Raw genomic sequence first — 20037 nt, forward strand, 5'->3', positions numbered from 1 at the left:
ACCAATCATGAGCCGCTTTTGTGGCATGCGCAGAACGGGAGAGTCGTGGCAGGCAGAAAGCGCATGTAACTGTAAACTGTAAAAAAAAAAAAGAACGCTCCCATTTCCCGCCGTAACACAAGCGCCAATCACAATTGAGGAGTGAAACAGGCACCAAGATGATCCCGCCCACTTAGCTCGGTTCCAGGGGGCCAACTCAGTTGCTGTGGGGACAGCCTGGAATCACCCTCCACTGATGGGAACCGAGTCGACCTTAGCTCCCTTCTGTAGTGGGGAAAGCCCCTCAGTCCCACCCACCTCACAAGGTGCCTATTGTGAGGGCAGGGAGGCGAATGTAAGTCACTTTGAGATTCCTTTGGGTAGAGAAGAGCAGGGCATAAAAACCAATTCTTATTCTTCTAGATATTGAATTTAGCAGAATATAATGCAGCAAAAGGCCAGCCAATTCATTTTTCAAATGGGGGGAGAACTGTCTCTTATTTAAATGTAAGGATAGGGAGAAGACTGCAACCGCTGATCTTCTCTCCTCCAGTCCAAAATGTGTTAATATATATGAAGAAGGAATTCTCCATACTATTCTGTCACATTTTATGCTTGTTTTGTGTGGCTACCCGTGGAAACTGTGATGGGTGGCACAGGAAAAAATGTGTTTAAAAAGCACAGGTCTGTCAGTAGCCATTATTGTTTACTTTTCAGAGTGAGGAATGGAAGCCTCAGAAACAAGGAAGCACTTGATGACTCAGAGAGGGAGGAGGATAACTCCATTATTAGAACAATTTGAGAAGAAGAAGAAGAGTTTGGATTTATATCCCCCTTTCTCTTCTGCAGGAGACTCAAAGGGGCTTACAATCTCCTTGCCCTTCCCCCCTCACAACAAACACCCTGTGAGGTGGGTGGGGCTGAGAGAGCTCCGAGAAGCTGTGACGAGCCCAACGTAACCCAGCTGGCGTGTGTGGGAGTGCACAGGCTAATCTGAATTCCCCAGATAAGCCTCCACAGCTCAGGAGGCAGAGCTGGGAATCAAACCCGGTTCCTCCAGATTAGATACACGAGCTCTTAACCTCCTACGCCTCTGCTGAGGAGCTTTTGGACTTTGAAGTTCCTTGAGAAAAGAGCTATCTGCCTTAACAGAGCAGCAGTGGCGAAGTGGTTAAGAACAGGTGTACTCTAGTCTGGAGGAACTGGGTTTGATTCCCGGCTCTGCCGCTTGAGATGTGGAGGCTTATCTAGGGAATTCAGATTACCCTGTGCGCTCCAACACACACCAGCTGGGTGACCTTAGGCTAGTCACAGTTCTCTCAGTCCCACCTACCTCACAGGGTGTTTGTTGTGAGGGGGGAAGAGAAAGGAGTTTGTCAGCCCCTTTGAGTTTCCTACAGGAGAGTTTCCCACAGGAAAGAGATTTAAATCCAACTCCTCTTCTTCTTAATTGTGCTAAAATATCTTCTCTGGGAAGAGTACTTCAATCAGAGTGTGTGCAGCTGATTGGTTCTACTGGTTACAGGCTATGGCATGTGTGAAAGCAAATTAATACACAGACTGAGAGAACTGGTGGAGGGTTATTGAGGGGTTCAAGTTGAGGCGGCCATATATATCCAGGGAGGAACAGATCTTCTAGAGAGGGAAGAAGTACTCCTGGGGCCAAGAACTGTATTGGTTTTTTGCTTCATTTTACATCCAGAGAGAGAGTTATGCTTATTTTGAGTTTCTAACTGGGAAGACTGTTCGTGAGGGTTCTCTGAATAAGAACCAGCCTGTCAGATCCTATGTGTCCAGTCCATTAGCCAGCACCATCTAAAGTGACTATGCCATTTTAGGAAATACCTTTATAACAACTAAGCTTTTGAACTGCAGCTGAACAAACTTAATAAGCCTGTGCCTGAATCTAATAACTGAATTCTGTGCTAAAGCTCTAGTGCATATATATTTCTCCTACCTACCTTATTTTACTTTCCATCCAAGTTATCTCCTATTCAGTGGTGGGATCCAAAAAATTTAGTAACAGGTTCCCATGGTGGCGGGAGTCAAACTGTGGCGTAGTGCCAATGGGGCTGGGTGGGGCACAACGGGGGCATGGCCGGGCATTCTGGGGCGGGGCATTCCTGGGCAGGGCTGTGGCAAGGACACAGCCACTGCACCGGTCCTTGGGCGGGAAACTAATGCATGCAGGCGCAGGCTGCCACACACACCGGTGCACCTCCTGCTAGACTACTTCAAGTTCTGCGCGCTACTGCTGAGAGGAGGGGTGTAACTAAGGCAAAAATCATGTGGCAAAATCACCAATTAGTAACCCCCTCTCGGCACACACAAATAATTAGTAACCTACTCTCGGGATCCTGTGAGAACCTGCTGGATCCCACCTCTGCTCCTATTCCCATCTCCTCTCTGTTCAATAGTATTTTAATTCTATTTTGTTTGAAATGTGCCTCTGTATTACATGTTGTGCCTTATTAAGGGGTTTGCCAGAAAATTAAAATAACGGGCTACTTTTCCCTTTCTGGAAAAGTTACAGAGCTGAGAGAAAGTGCTTATATAAAACAACACACTGAAGCAGCTCATTCCCTGAGGTGGAAGAAGTGGGAAATCTGACAAACCCGGTCAGAGAGTGGTTATCCTGCCTCAGTGAGTTGAGGGAGTCCATGTCAGGAACTTTCCCCAGTATGAGGTATGTTCATATATAGGAAGTGAAACTCCACCCATCCACCTTTATGTGAAGATGAAACTCCTCACATACACCTGTGGAATATAGTTCTGGCCATTGTATCTCAGAAAGCACACCACAGAGCTGGAAAGGTGGTAACCAAAATGATAGGGGGGGTTGGAGTACTTTCCATAGTACTGTAATTTTCATTTTGACCTACGTACTTCTCCCAGCTATTTAATCAGTTCTAATCCTTGCCAGAATCTACCTTCTTATCTCATGACCACATCAGCCTGTGATGACAGAATTTGTCAAAAGCTTTTAAGATGTTCAAGTATATAGGATTTAGCAGCAACTGGAAGTAAGAAAAGATTCTGCTATCAGGCTCACATCTAATGGAATGGCTTGAACAAGAGGTGCTTTTAGTTATATAAAATAAGGGCCCTTTTTGAATCTGAAATGTGATTGGGCAAAATCCATGCTTCTGTGTTAATCAGAAAAATAATATTTGGAGTGAACATTTGTTAAGAATTCCGGTTGGGTGGTGTGCCTGTCAGAGTCAGTCACTATTATCTCATATTCCCTTTGCTTTGCCATATGGGGAAACGTAAGTTTTAAGCATGACACACAGGGAGCTTCCCTGAAATGGATGGCTTAGGATAGCCCAATCTCATAAGTGAAGCAGGGTCTACCTGGGTTGCTACTTGGATGGGGGACCACCAAGGTAATCAAGGGTCACTACACAGAGGCAGGTAATGGCGAACTACCTCTATTCATCTCTTGACTTGAAACCTTAGGGAGTCACCATAAGTCACCATACCCAACAATTAATCAACGAAATCTTAAGGATTACTGTACTTATATCTGAGAATTTCCTTCCAAAAGTGGAGAAAACAGAAAGTGGAAGGATACTGAAAAGCAGAACAACCTGAGCTCTAAAAGCGTTCCTGATAACTACAGTCTAGGACTACCATATGGTATTTCTGTTCACATTGAAATGTACTTGATGTAGAACTAAACGAATGCATCATTTTATTGGCATAAACATTAAGCCTATTAATAATGGACTACATCAGAACTGGTTTGCAGAGCGATTCCCAAGTGATGGCAAGGGTTTGACAGCCGGTTGTGGGAGGCTTATCGGTAAATTGTCAGCATGCCATTACTGTGCATGGAGAACAGTGCTGAAAAGGAAATCAGGAACAGTATCTTCCAGGTTGTTGTGGGAGAGTGAACAACTAAGCCCTTTTCAGATATTATAAAATAGGTAGAAAGTATGTGCAAGGGGAGATGAAAAGGGTCATGGTGGCAAGTTCCAGTCCCAACCTATACTCATTCATTGGAGCGTATGTCAGAACCAAGGCACATATCTATACAAGCGTGTACAAAATGCAGTTGGGCTATATACTCAAGCACTGTTCATTCCACCTGTCCAAGGTGAAAAGAATGAACAAGAAGGAATAGTAGTAATAGGCAGAGATGTAGCCTAGCAAAGCATCACCCGGGGCTCACTACGGGTGCCCCCCCCCCCGGTTGCACCGTGGGGTGCAGCTGACCATCAAAGCCAGACTGACTGGCGCGCCCCCAAACTTCACATGGAGTTGGAGGGGGGCATCAGGCACCCCCATCTCCACATGGAGTGCAGAGCAGACTCTCCTGCTGGCTCCAAGCTTTGCGGATGCCACCAGCAAACTGAGCTCTAAAGGCTGTTCAGATCTAGTTTTATAGTGTTGGCTCCGGCCATTTTGAAACTAGGTAAAAACATTCCTTTCTGTCAAGTGTTTGAGCCTGTGTATAAGTAGTCTAATTAGTTTTCTACTTTCTACTTTGTCTACCTGGATACTGATACTACTTGTTTATTCCTTTAAAACCAACCTGTAAATAAAATCTTCTTAGTTTACATAACAATCCAGATTCAGTGACCTCAAGAACCTCTTTGTGCACCACAAAATTTACCTCACTAGTGAACCCGATGGCTATACACTGACTACCTGTAGAACACCTGGAAACTGAAGAGAAGGTTTATAGCTCAAAATGAACCTAAATCCCAAACATCTTAGGAGGCTGAGGGCACATCCTCTTGGTAGGAAGAAAAAAGGCTTGCCATAAATCCCACCGCTCCCTCACCCATCACCAAACTTGGTGCAACTTCAGGCCCCTTTTGAGCCCTGCTGCACATAGACATCATGATGGGGGTGGTGGGAGCATGGGCACCATGCCCATGAGTCACGTGGGGGGGTGTTTGGCTGGCTGTCCCTTTGCTCCCCCCCCCCCAAGAGCAAGAAGCTGGAGGAGCACTGCTTGCCAACACCTTCTTTTGTGCCCTCTACCACTCTTCCCCTTGGTGCCCCTCTGACTTTACCACACTGCCCCAACATTACTTCCACAGCCCTTCCTCACACTGGGGAGGCCATGCTGGGGAGGCAGAGTCCAGGTGGAATGGAGAAATCCTGAGGATCCCCCCCACCTGGAATCAACCACCCCAGCATGGCCTCTGTAGCCCTTCCTCAGAGAGAAAGGGCTGTGAAGGTTGTGCTGGGATGGCAGAGGATTGCTTGGTATGCCCCCCACTCTCATGGAATCAGTCACATTGGGGTGGCAGAGTCAGGATGGAATAATCCTCAGGTTGAGGATTCCTCCACCTGGACTCCAGCACCAGCACCACCCCACACACATGGGTGCCTCAGCATGGTCTCCACAGTCCTTGCGGAGGCTGTGCTGGAGTCCAAGGGGGGGGATCCTCAGGCTCCTGAGGATTCCCCTGCCTGGAATCAGCAACCCCAGTGCAGCCTCTGCAACCATCCCTCAGTGAGGAAAGGCTGTGGAGGCCATGCTGGGGCAGCAGAGTCTGGGCAGGCCTTTCTCTCTTCCCCCCCCCTCTCTTTCCCACTTCTCTTTTCTTCTCTCTCTCTCTCTCCCTTCCTTTTAAACACAGCTATGGTGGCTTGGCATCCCCCCCCCCACACACACACACACACCCAGACTCCAATGCTCCATTGTGGAGGTTGTGCTGGGGCAGTGGAGTCCAGGGGAATGCAATTTCAGTGCTTGCCCCCAGGTGTCATTTTCCATAGTTACACCCCTGCTGCAGCAGCAGAGGTGGTGTCGGGGAGCAGCTCCGAGTCTAAAGTGGCTCCCAGCATCCAGCACCACAAGCTCTGAAGAAGAAGTGCCAGTGTGTTATGCACACATGCACAGACAACATTTTTTTCATTTTGTGAGAAATTTTGTGAGAAACATCCAGGTTTCTTCTGAAACAGAAGATCTGCCAAGATGCAGTTCGCACCTTTGTATTTGATGTTATTGTTAGAATCGTGACAAGTATGGCAATAGTAAACCTTTTTTGGATAGGGAAACGAACAGTATTAAAATGAATATTTTACTTAGATGTAATGTCACATGTAAGTCTTTCAAGGATAGATGGATAGATCACTCTATCACCCCCCCCCCTCCCCATCCCATGGTGGGTCTAGGTTTTGGAACACTGCCATCTAGTGGAAAGTGGTTGAAGTGTACCTTCATAATGGGTAGACAGGAAACAGGGGGAATGGGAAGATGAGGGTTGTGATTACTCTTCAGGAGTGTTTGACAAGACTTTCCGCCTTCTGATGGGGCTGTTCTTCAGCGGTTTATGGAACGTCCACTAAGGAAAAGCTGTTCTCCAGCAAAACCTTTAAGTGAAGGGAAATCTATTCAAATATCATACCTCAGCACTGATTTTTATCTGGCACTATGCAAACATAATTGGGACTCTTCCAGAGTTTGTGAGTAGAACCTAGAGATTGCAGATTTCTTTCTTTCCTCACGCCGATTTGGGAACTATTCAGCATATCACTATGTAATTATTAACAATATTTCTTCCAAAATTCCACTTCTGTAGTCCTTTCCCAAATTCCCACCTTAGGTGTAAATGGGTCAGCCACAAAATAAAAATGTGTGTTCCTTTGCTATATACCACAACTACAGATCTAGTTGTGGGAGAGAATTTTCTTCAAGACTACAAAATATTCAGGAATTTATAAGCAACAGTGTTGCAGAAGATGCCCTAGAGCAATGATTAGTCATGTTTATCTTGGGTACCCCGCATTTTTACCTTGGTTATAATGTGCTTTACCATACTTCCTTATCCTAACCAGTATTCACAAGACAGATGCAAAACACGGAGTTGCCACGGTTCAGGATTTTTCTGCTTTTTCTGGTAATTTATAATGTAACACAATGATATCACTCTGGTGCATGCTGCTTACCTACATTCACTATCAACATCCAATGATGCAAGACGATGTCTCGGAAACACACACCATAATGACACATCAAGAATTACGTTATAGTGCATGTTACTAATGAGATGAAAGATTCTGAAAGCATTCAATTATGCCTAGACTGCTCTACTGGCAGAAGCTGGAACGTTAAAGAAGAAGAGCTGTCCTATCAGGTCCTTATACCCTAAAAAAACCATATTAGTAATATACCACAATCACTGGCTCATTCCGCACATGCAGAATAATGCACTTTTAAACTGCTTTCAGTGCTCTTTGAAGCTGTGCGGAATAGCAAAATCCACTTGCAAATAGTTGTGAAAGTGGTTTGAAAATGCATTATTTTGCGTGTGTGGAAGGGCCCCCTGACACCTTACAAGAATCCTGGGAAGTGGTCAGGCACGGAACATCGTCTTCTAGGTCCCATTTATATCCACAAACTACAGTTTCTAGACTTCTCTGGACACGGGAAGCGTTGATGTCGCAGAAACTAGTAAAGTATACATAATTTCAACATATGAATAGCGTAGATATTCTTTTCAGAAGGGCTGTGAATAATACCACTGAGGATAAAGCTTCCTGTATGAATCACGTTTGCCATGATGGAAGTTCAAGGTTTTGTAAAGATCAGCATGCGTGGCCTTTACTCTCTGTGCCATACAAGTCCACAACTTGCAAACGGGGAAGCAGAAACCAATTTCTTTAAAACGAAACGATTAAAGGACACAGACAAATAACAGACAGCAGAAGAACAATCTTCTATAACTCATCATATGTGAAAAAGCCAGAAGAGATTAGTGTTAATAATAGTTATAGCCTTGAAACGCATGATGCATTTGCCATTCGATAAACCTTCGGATTAGCTTGGTTTTAAAAAAATTTTTGTTCTAGCTTCTATGCAGACTGACATCTGAAGGATTGACATCAATGCAGAATTGACCGATGCATCTTGCTTGCTTTGTCCAAAACAGATGTCATGGAAACCCTTTTTTTTATCATCTCAGTTCTAAAAATGGATGGTTGGGATTGCAGAGGCATGCTATTTGTGCCATCAACTGACAAAGCATGTATGGCTACTCCTAAACTGATGTGATTCCAAGAGATACTCAGATAGTCTTAATATCAGTGGGGTTACTCCTGACCAAGTGGTTCAGGAATTGTAAACTGAAAAGAAACCATACCAGCAACCTAGGTTTGGAACAATCCAATCCACGGCAGGTGGCTCGGCCACAACAGCACCAAAGTCAGGACTTCTCTACCCTATACAAACACATCTGTATCAGAACAGACCAAAATTTTGACAGGAATGGGTGTTCTGTCTGCATATCTGTCTCCCTGTAGCAGAAAGGAACCCCTATAATCAGTGATGGGATTCAGCCGGTTCGCACCACTTCAGCAGAACCAGTTGTTAAAATGGTGCTTGTGAACAACCAGTTGTTAAATTATTTGAATCCCATCACCGGAACCGGTTGTTAAATTATTTGAATCCCACCGCTGCCTATAATCAATATGGACTGAATGGACGTTGGCTGTCATCGCCTTCTTCCTAGCCAGGAAAACAGTACTTACAGGAAATACTGTAAGTTCTCCCCATCATGTGCAAGGTATACTTCCTCTTCCTGATCCACATACATCTGGAAGAAAGGACCAGTCTTCTAGATCAAGGTTCCGGGAAACTTTAGATCCTATTTTCCCTTTTTAAAACAAATTCTCTGCTGCTTGCAACTCACAAGTGCCAAGTCATGCCGTTTAACAGAGAAATATCCGGTTCCAATTGCACAAGGCCACATTCTTGAATTTGGAATTAATTGTCAGAGGTGATTTGCAACTTTTATTTTTATTGGTTGTGGCTTGCTATGGTTCTTCAAAAATAAATGACAGGCAGTAACAAAGATACTCTGACAGCTAGGCCACAGACTTTATGGATCCAGGCAAGGGGAAAAGGTTATGCGTGTTACAAATCAACCGGGATCAATTCTTCCCCCTCCCGAAAAAGTACTGAGTCGATTTTCAAAAATCCTGTCCATTAACAAACGATCCTGAGTTGCAGCTGACATATTCTAAAAGCCTAATGAAAACTGCCAACACAAACATTGACCAAAAAAACCTGTGGCAGAGCTCTGTATAATGCTAAGGTGGAAAAGGTGTTCCCAAAATTCAAATAAGAAAAAAATCAAACATGAATTTGAACCCTACGACAGGAGAAGAACCGAAAGCTGCAAAAAGTTTTATGTTGAATATGCATATTTAGTATAAGTATTAGAAGATGAAGATGATGAAGAAGGAGGAGGAGGAGGAGGAGTTTGGATTTATATCCCCCCCTTTCTCTCTGCAGAAGACTCAAAGGGGCTTACAATCTCCTAGCATTACTAGCATTGACTGATTTGGCTTGTCTTCAGTGTCTGTAGTCTTGATCTAGTTTGATGTATGTTGTTACTATTATTACTGTTATTACTATTAGTATATTGTTAGGTTTGTAGTGTTAAGTCGCCATCGCCATTTGACTTTATTTTATTTACTAGTCATAATGTCATCATGTATTTTATTTACTTATGCTGTTAGTCGCCCTGAGCCCTTCGGGGGATAGGGCAGGGTACAAATTAAATTGATGATGATGATGATGTATATATCTCTGAATTTTTCTTGATTAGATCTGAATTTTAGAAGACCAAGCATTGGTTTTTATACCGCACTTTCCCCCCTACCTTTAAGGAGTCTCAGACCATCGCCTTCCCTTCCCCTCCCCACAACAAGCCACCTTGTGAAATAGGCGGAACTGAGAAAGTTTTGACAGATCGGCAACTAGTTCAAGATTACCCAGCAGGGTGCATGTGGAGGAGTGAGAAAGTCATGGGCGGGAATGGGGGAATCAGACCTGGTTCTCCAGATTAGACTCTACTATACTTAACCACTACACCATGCTGGCTCTTCACTGCACATCTTGCATTTTGACTGCGCTGTTTGTTTGTTTTATCCTTCCATGTCTCCAACGTAACATCTCTGCATTCAGAGAAGCCACTTCCAGCATCTGAACAGGTGGGCTCTAGTATGCAAAAGCTTGTGCTGGAATGAAAATTGAGTTGGTCTTTTAGGAGCCACAATAATTCTGTTTATTTTTTTTATTGCAATTTGGAATCATTCACAAACTGATGAGAGTTTTCAAATCAATAAATCCAATGTGATTACTCTTGAGAAACCAGCTGCGGAACTGAACTTGTGCTAGATTTGAACACCCACAGTCATCTTCAGATTCTCCCAAAACAGCACAAATCCTCACAGTGAGAACTTGCATTTGACGTGCTGATTAGCTATGCAAACTCAAGTATGTACAGAGTCTATCATTTAGCATTCATGAACTTACCTAATTACACCCAGCTCCCGAGACATATGCATTTCCACACCACGACTCATTTGTCAGGGCAGCCTGAAGAGACGCTCCACATTTTTGAAGTTAAATTTGGATGGGAAACAATTGGAATCCAACAGAAATATTATAATTTAACCTTTTGTATTCAGAGCAAATTTGGAAATATCAATTATTTCAGGTCAGTCCAAAAAAGGGGAAAGCAAACTAGGGCTGTTTCCGCACATGTGCAGAAACGCAGCTCCACCAGCATGAATTGTGCCGGTGGAGGCTCGGGGACCGTTCACACGCTATCGTGCGAGCTGCCCTGACTTTCCCCCCAGCCGGAGAGGTGGCTCCAGGGGTCGGAGGGCAGCGTGGGCGGGTCTCTGCAGCCCTCCAGAGCGATGCTGGACAGGAAGGTCAGTGGAGGCGATGGGAAAAGTGGTGGCGGCCCGACAGTGTGGTTCGCACCATGGTGGCTTCACGCTGCTCCAGGACAGCCAGGACAGTGCTGCTGCAATACAGCAGTGCCTCCTGTGTGAACAGCACCCCAGGGACAGCGTTTTTGCTGTCCCTGGGGCGCTGTATTCTGCCCATGCGGAAAGGGCCTAGCTTTCAAAAGATATGACATCTTTTATAATGTCTTGTTTTTCAGGGAACAAGCAGTTATTAATTAACAAAGAAGAGATAAACATAATTATTACAGTTGTTCAGCCCATACTTAACAGTCCTCATCCTGTAATGTCATGAAGTTTGACATGAACAAAGGCTTACACTCTAATCCATTTCCTGTTGGCACAAAACTACCCAGCTCACAAGGGCTTCATCATTCACCATCAAGAAAGGCACTCACGGAGCTCCTCTTTCCACAGAAGTTAATGGGGAAGCCACCTGTGCTGGAGCTGAAATGCACAAGGAGCTCAGGATCAGAGGCCATTAACTTGAAATCAATCTCGTGCATATATAATCTCTCTTGCACAGGCCACGTTTGAACCCAAATGCCTATCAATCCTCTTAAAGTTTTATACCCTGAGCTACCAGAACAATGGTTGGCAGCCTTTAAATCCATCTATTTGAGCTTTCCACACTAAATTTAAATAGCTGTTTTGAAAGCAGATGTAGCACACTGGCAACATGGCCATATAAACCATAAATTCAGCACTTTTTCATGCCTTCCAGTCATGGAATCACTCGCAGTCCCAATCAGTATTTAAAAAGATGTCCTCACATTTGCTCAAAGAAAGCCACATATAGAAATTGGTTGGAAGGAAAGCATTGCTGTTCTAAATCTCCATCCACGCATGCAAAAGATAATACAGGACCAGCATCCAGACAACATGTGGAATAGTTCCATACAGTTTGTCCCCAGCCAAACAGATGGTAGGTACTATGAGATCAAACAGAGCTTATTAGCTTTTGAAGGCCTGCAATCTAAGCACACACACACAGCCGCCGCCGCCATGGCCTACAGTAACCAGCCCCATTACAGCCAATCATTCATAGAATTTGTTTGGCAGGAGAATCAAACCCAGGGTCGGTGTTCCTACTGAAGTATCATCACGCCAGCAAGCAATGCTCTCATGTGCTTGCAGTAACAGCTGTGTGGACTGTAGGTACCTGAGGGCATTTCTGGCTGGTGTGATGATACTTCAGTAGGAACACCGACCCTGGGTTGGATTCTGCTGGGAAGGAGGAGAAAGTTCCTTGCTCCAGAGGACAAGGCACCTCAGTGAATGGAAGGGAGCCAATCCACAGGGATCACTTTCATGAATGGCTACATGGCGAGCCAAGGGGAGGAACCATAAGGGCTCTTTGACCTGGGCTTCACAGATTGGTGTGATTGGTGTTTGGAATATGCTGCCACAGGAGGTGGTGATGGCCACTAACCTGGATAGCTTTAAAAAGGGCTTGGACAGATTTGTGGAGAAGAAGTCGATCTATGGCTACCAATCTTGATCCTCCTTGATTTCAGATTGCAAATGCCTTAGCAGACCAGGTACTCAGGAGCAGCAGCAGCAGAAGGCCATTGCTTTCACCTCCTGCATGTGAGCTCCCAAAGGCACCTGGTGGGACACTGCGAGTAGCAGAGTGTTGGACTAGATGGACTCTGGTCTGATCCAGCAGGCTAGTTCTTATGTTCTTAGATAGAAAATGTATAGTTGACATCTTGTTCTTTTTAGGAACCTTATCTTGGTTTCATGTGACATCATTCTAAATGTTTTAATATGACTGAGGGCTTTAAACTCTAGAACTGGCATGGGCCTTCTCTGGATCTCTCAGAAGACCTGACTACATAACTGGGAAAGGTGTTTGTTTGTTCGTTCGTTCACTCCATTTGTATCCCACTGTCCTCTCCAGGTGGGTTTAGAGCAGCTAGCCTACATATAACAACCAACATATAAATAAAATCTTAAAATAGTACATAAAAGCATATAAAATTTAACAAACTACAAATTTAAGCTATGCAAAGAGGGTTGGACACTACCATCTCTTCATTTCAATTTAAAATGACAAAAAAGAAGGGAGGCGAAAGGAAGGTCGGGTGAGATGGAGAATGAACTCCTGTAGTTGTCCTCAGTTGTAAGCCTGGTGGAATAAGTCCCCCTTGCAGGCCCTGTGGAACTGTGACAAGTCTCACAGGGCCCTGATCTCGTTTGACAAGTAATCCACCAGGCCATGGCCAAGAGGCAAATGCCCTGACCCTAGTTGAGGACAGCCAGTTACTTTTTGGGCCATGAACCTCCAACAAGTTGTTATTGGTAGAGTGTAACACCCTCCAGGGAGTATATCAGCACTCTAGGGTTTCCAACCTCCAAGTGATGGCTGGAGATCTCGTGGGATTACCACTGATCTCCAGATGATAGAGAAAAATTCGCCAGGAGAAAAGGGCCGCTTTGGAAGGTGGACTCTATGGCATTATCCTCTATTGGAGCCCTTCCTCAAACTCCACCCTTTTCAGGCTCCACCCCGAAAACCACCAGGCATTTCCCTACCCAGAGCTGGCAACCCCAGAAATGTAAAATGTGAATCAGCCCTATTTTTGCATTCTATGTGTGATAGAGTCTTCAGATCATAATATACTAAGTTGTTTTTCCCACTCTCAACAAATCCCGTTAAGTGGCTTAGTAGAATGGTAGGATTCACTATGTCACAAGCAATTGATGACTCTGGGAGAATCAACTGGGAAATACCTCCCCATTAAACTCCAAATGCACACTGCCTATCAGAGCTACACAAACTGTCTTGTTCCTGTGGCCAGAAATGGATAAGGAGTTACCTTATCCAGGAAGCAGGAAGCTCATCTATTCTATCACATCCACCTTTCTCAAAAACGGGAGACACAATTCTCCTATCATTTGGCATCCTCATTAACTGGTTTTCAAAGGAGACCCCAAATAACCATTACTGTCAGTCAGCCTAGAATCTATCCCTCCAAACAAAGAACAATTATCTTCTTTCCTGCCAAAACTTATCCCCACTACAGTTTATAATGGCCAGAGTCAGAGGCAAATGCATGCAACTTGTACCCTCTCAACATCAAAAACAGCAACTGACTCTTTGGTTTGGATTCTAGCCAATGATTCCCTACCTCAGGGGTCCCCAAACTTTTTAAACAGGGGGCCAGTTCACGCATGGCCAGAGCCCAGCCGGGGGCCGGACCAAGTGCCACCCGTGGGGGGGGGGCGCCATCCATCTGCCCTCGACCCGCCCCTGGCCGAGCCCCCCACCCCCGCGGTCCCCTTCCAATCCGGCCCTGAAGCTCCGCCACCTTTCTCTCTCCCCCCTTTGCCGCATTGGAACGGTCCCCTCCGGCCGCTTGGAATGAGCAGCGAGTCGCCCGCGCTTGAGGCTGTTTGTAAACCTGGGGGTCGGGGTGCCAAGCTCCAGGGGTCAGCCTGGAGTTTGGCACCCGACCCCAGGTTCTCGGCCAGCCTCAAGCAGGCAGACTCGCTGCTCATTATGCGGCGAGGGACCATATCAGTGGGCAGGGGAGGAGGAGAAGGCAGCTCTGCCGCCTTTCTCTCTCCCCCCCTTGCTGCATTGGTACGGTCCCCTCCGGCCGCTTGGAATGAGCAGCTCCTCCAGCAGCTTGAGGCTGTTTGTAAACCTGGGGAAAAGGAGATAGAGAAGGGGGAGATCCGCTTCTGCCCAGCGGGCCAGATAAATGTCTTCCGGGGGCCTGATTTGGCCTCCGGGCCGTAGTTTGGGGACCCCTGCCCTACCTCAAGCCATATTTGCACGTTGCTCTTTCCTAAATCCTGCCTAAGCCCACATCTGGATTCACCCCAGCATTTCCACTTCTAAACTCAGTTCTACTGGGATTCACACTTTCAGCGCAAAACGTGCTTGACCTCCTGCAGCCAGACTCCCCTAGCTTGTTGAAGCCATGGGAATGTTCAGAACTTTGTGAATAGGTAGCCAGTGCCACAATGAAACATCTACTGGGGGGGAGTACCAATCACAGCCTTGCAGCTGCAAGGGCTGGGTTCCATCAGAATCCACTGGGAGGTCCATAAAATCTTAAAGCGGTTCCAAGTCAGGCATTCCTCCAAAGATAAAGGCATCCATTTTTAGTTTGGGGCACTCTGCAGACACAAAGGTGGTTACCTCTGGGTTCCTCAGAAGCACATTCTGCTTCAATGATACAGAGGAAAGCCAGGGCTGACTCTTTGGTATGGAGAAGAAGCAAGTGGGGACCTGCCAACACTGATGCTAAGGTGCCTAAGGGGTACAGCTCTGGAAATTGGTGATCCCTTGTCCATGGGCTAGTGTTGATCAGGGATAGAGTAGAGCTCCTTTACCCAATGATGCTTGGAAGATGCATTTAATCTTGTAAGAGATTATTCTATTTTTAAAGAAAAATACTTCACAGATCTACACAAGTTTGTGTTTCGGTACGCGGTCTATTGCACTTCTCCTACTGCTTGAGAATGTTGCATGGCAGGTTGCATATAAACAAGGTAAATACTTGCTTTGAGTTGTCTCCCCTCTCCCCGCCAACATAAACTGGCAGTGCAATTTGTCTAAGTAGTCAGACTTGTGATAATGATTTCAAGTAAACAGATGCTAAGGAGTTTGGGATTAATGACAACAAATTGAATATAATGTTCGAGTGGTGATCTATAATTCCCAGCATTATTCATCTCCTGGAGAATCAAAATGCCTGCAAGCAACTGAACTTTAAGAGGAAATGGTTTTTTAAAAAATGTGTTCAGTCTGCCAGTGGGATATTGAACATTTAATGTTTTCCTACTTAGCATGATCATTTGTCAGAGGAGATGGACTACCACAGCTTTCTGCAAATACCACTAATAACAGCCCATCCCCAGACTGAACATGGAAATCATATCGCTGTTTCCCTGTTAGAGCTAATCCAGGTTTTGTCTCAGCATTATAGAGTAGTCCTATAGAGTTTTGCTCAAACTAAAAAAGAACCCTTACACAATGGATTATCAAAGGCTTTCACAGAGTCAAAAAGCTATTGTAAGTTTTCTGGGCTGTATGGCTGAGGTCTGGTATCAGACCATGGCCACACAGCCTGGAAAACCCTCAACAACCCTTACACACACTCAAAGAGTGGGGTTGCCAAAACCAAGATGGGACCTGGAGTTCTCCCAGAATTACAACTGATCTCCAGATGACATAAATTTGATCCCCTTGAAGAAATTCCAGCTTTGGAAGGCAGACATTATGGCATTAAAATCCCCACTACCCAAGCAGTGCCCCAAACTCCAAGAAGGTCCTACACTGGAATCAGAAACACACATACATTTGTAAGCAGAGGCATAGTTCCAAGGGGACGGGGGGCATGACACACCAGGCGCGCACCCTGTGGGGGGCGGGGCAGGGGCATTCAGGGGCGGGGGCATTCCAGGGCAGGGAGGGGGCAGAGGATGCACTGGGCACTTTTCCCCCTTGCTACGCCTCTGTTTGTAAGTCTGTATTTCTGTTGCTGCACACAACTATTTTTCTTTCCCATCTTTCTCCTGAAAAGGGCCTGATTTATAAAATTCAATGTAACCACGTGACTCAGCTGTGAGAGGGAACAAAGGCTAACCATTTTCCCCCTTGTAGTATTTGCTACTAAACTCCAGTTTCTCCGATTTTCCAATTCAGTGCGGGGGAAGGGAATCCGGCTAGGAGGTATATATCCTCATTCATACGTTATATCCACTTAGTTCTCTCAGACTGTTTTATCGTTTGTTTATTGGATAATATCAGCACAAGTCTGGCTGCGGGCATCTCCCTGATCCTTCTGGAAATTATGAAAAAAAAATGGAAACATCCAGAAGAATTCTCTTCTTAGTTACCATGACTGCCACATTAGCAATACTTCATGAGAAGTAAAAGAAAGCCCTGAAAGCACCAAAATAGTTCGTTTACATTTTCTCCCAGATCCTGTTTTTGATGGATAAGCCAAGTATCGAACTGAGTGACACAGGAGTCCTATAATCCACTGAATATGACTTCCCTGCCCCTCCCCCCACATCTCAAAATCCCTCCCCAAACGCTTACATGTTTGTATCTCAGCCAGGTTTGTACTTTGTCCACCTATGCAGCTGGTTTACTTTGTTCCTTTAAAACCAACCTGAAAATAAATACATGTTCTTAATTGTTTATATATTGATCTAGCCTCTGTGATGTCAATAATCTCCTTGTGTACCACAAAACTTGCTTCACAGCAGTGAACCCAAAGCCTGTAAATTCGTTGCCTGTAGAATTCCTGGAAACTGAGGGGAATGTTTATAGTTCAAAATAAACCTAAATTCAAAATCTTAGGAGGCAGTGTGTGTAACCCCCATGCTCAGAATGGGTTGACCCAGAAAGGGGTGGAGACTCAAAGCAGCAAGAGGCTGCAGGAGACCTCATGTAGTTGGAGGAGACAAGGCTCCTTGGGTTTCTTTTTGTGGTTGTAATGGGTGAGAGTTCTCCTGGAAACCTTCATCATGTTGAATCCTGTTCATCAAGCCCTTGGAGTCTTCAGGAGCCAACCCACTTGCAAAGAAGAATTGGACTTGGCAGTATCAGTAGACTGTAACTAGAAGGACTTGAAAATGCAACCTGAACAGGACCTTGAAATGTGATGTTAAATCTTTATGTTATATGTTATATGTTAAGAAAATAAACCATTTTGTTTTTAAAATTTGTTGTTGCAAACTCATTCCAAGTTCTGCCCCACAGAACCCACAGATAGAGGTTACATGTGCATCCCCTCAGTAGGGGAAAAAAAAGGCTTGTCACAGACACCACCCAGGACTACCAGTGTCGTCCTGCAAAGGCACACAACGGCAAACCACCTCTGAACGCCTCTAACCTTGAAAACCCTACAGAGTTGCCGCAAGTTTACTTGACAGCACTTTGCATGCAAAGGATATCCTATCTTTTGTTTAAAAATAAATAAATAATGCTCCTTCTGTCTCCTGCTGCAAGAATTGGTCCTCAGATAGTTTCCCTCCCCTCTGCGCAGCTTGATTCTGCAGTGCTTCTTATGGCCATGAGTATTTTCCACATACAGATAACTTACTTGACACTTCTACAATATCATTCCAAGCTGCAGTGCTGAGGGCTGTACGTCTCCCAGCGCTTCAAAAGAATCCATTTATACAATGTTAATGTGTGGACATCGGTTGTCATATTAATCTACTTTGAAGCGTTTTATAGCTTCCCAATCCTCAATAGCCTAAAGGCTGCTGACAAATTAGACGCCATAAAATCACACAACAAACTGCAAGCAATAGCTCAGATATTACCAGGTAGAAACTCACATCCTTTCAAGCAAGCTACTGGGGTGAAATCCAGAAGAAAATCTTATAACCATGTCATTGCACCCTTGAAGAGAAAGTCTGGTGAAACAAAATCATTCTGACCATCTAAAAACCTGGAATGAGAAAATGGTACAGACCTCAGCTTCTAGCTCAGCGGATCTCAACCTGTGGGTCGCGACCCCTTTGGGAGTCAAACGACCCTTTCACAGGGGTCACCTAAGACTCTCTGCATCAGTGTTCTCCATCTTTAAAATGGATAAATGTTGGGGTTGGGGGTCACCACAACATGAGGAACTGTATTAAAGGGTCACAGCATTAGGAAGGTTGAGAACCACTGTTCTAGCTCAATACAAATGTCAGGGAATGGGTTCAAACCAGCTCAGGCACAAGTAGCCATCAGGGTTTAAGGGTTAGGCTTAGGCCTTCGCCCCCTCCCCTTTCTGCACTCTTAGTGGGCTTCCATCCCTGTGGGGTAGGCCTTTCTGCTATTATACACTCTGTGATGGTGGTGCCTTCTCTGTTGTGGTGTTGCCTTCTCAAAGTCCCCTTTTTCCTCTCACTTGCCACTCCCCCCCCCAATAGGGTTATGGGTTAGAGTTAGGCCTTTTTCTGCCAGCAGATAGTACGAGCAATAGATTTTGATGGACCAAGGGTAACAGGAAAAGCAGTCTTTCAAGGCCCATGAGCATACAGGACTTCAGCGTAAGAACATCACACTGAATTGTACCAAGAAGCATATCAATAATCCAGGCACCTGCTTCAGAAAAAGCATCTTATGGTCAAACTGTCTTGATTTTACTAAAAGCTCAGCAGCTTTATTTTATACAAGGTGTTGTTTTCAAGGGCAGCCCCATACACAACACAGAAGTCCATCTGACAGTATTTCATATGATCTTTGGCAAAAGAGAAAGCTGCATTAGTTAAAGAGCCGGAAAAGCCTTATTCAAGAAAACTTGGAGACTGATGCTATGCCATACAATACAGTCATAGGTTCAGAATCATGGCTCCTAATCCCAGTGAAGGACAACTCTAGCACATGTGGGCCTGTTTTCTGTCCATCTTTGCTCTGCCTCTCACATAATGTTTTGGCCAGTTTAATTTTGCCCCCTTTGATTCCTGCCCCTCAAAGGAGGCTAAAATTCTTAAACTTCAGGTCAAACCCAACACCTGGAAATCCTATTCCAAAAAAAAAAGCAAAATGAATTTTTGCTCAGTGCATACTTTTGTACGGCTTCCTCCACAATATAAAAAGCACAGTGTGAACTAGAACACAATGATTAAAAGGCTCAAGATTTGCAGACTGTCTTATTACTGCATGTGCAATGCCACCTATTTAAAATTGGCAGATCCACACCAGGAAGATTGGTGTGTATTCTGTGAGACTGCAAGGAGCATTCATGATTAGTGTCGCATATCGCAAGCTGATGCTTCCCCCCATTTCATCCCACCACTGATTTTTTTTTTTAGTACAGCAGTTGCAGAACTCACCCAGGGAGGCTCACACACCCTTCTATGTCCATCCATTGAAGCCTTATAATCTGAGAAGTGTGTAACTTTGCTTGGGATGACACTGGGAGGCAAAAGTCAGGACCGCTGGGAGTATCCAAAGCTAATCAGACGTAAATTTGTTTATTACACTTCATTTATACCAGGGGTCTGCAACCTGCGGCTCTCCAGATCTTCATGGACTACAAATCCCATCAGCCCATGCCAGCATAGCCAACATCTGGAGAGCCGCAGGTTGCAGACCCCTGATTTATACCCTATTTTTTTTTTAATTTTATGAGGCTTTTATACCGCCCCATCCCCGGAGGGCTCTGGGCGGTGTACAGCAAATAAAAGCAACAATACAGAATTAAAACGTTAAAAGCAGCGAACAATATTTAACAAAGGAATGGGAATACAAGTGGCGTCCAGCAGCTTAATTTTAAAATTCCCTCCCCACCCCCACCCACCCCCTACTTTTCTCCACAGTCTTACCACATTCTCCCTTCCTCCATTTTATCTTCACACAAACAAACAAAA

General features: G+C 45.0%; 1 protein-coding gene across 1 annotated transcript in view; it reads right to left on the bottom strand.

The window, feature by feature from the left end:
* The window catches only part of SLC4A10 (solute carrier family 4 member 10), a 198273-nt gene that overhangs the window by 169594 nt on the left and 8642 nt on the right, over positions 1-20037 (bottom strand). The gene's annotated exons all lie outside the window — the stretch shown is intronic.

Source organism: Sphaerodactylus townsendi, linkage group LG02 (genome assembly GCF_021028975.2).
Source record: "Sphaerodactylus townsendi isolate TG3544 linkage group LG02, MPM_Stown_v2.3, whole genome shotgun sequence".
Lineage (NCBI taxonomy): Eukaryota > Metazoa > Chordata > Lepidosauria > Squamata > Sphaerodactylidae > Sphaerodactylus > Sphaerodactylus townsendi.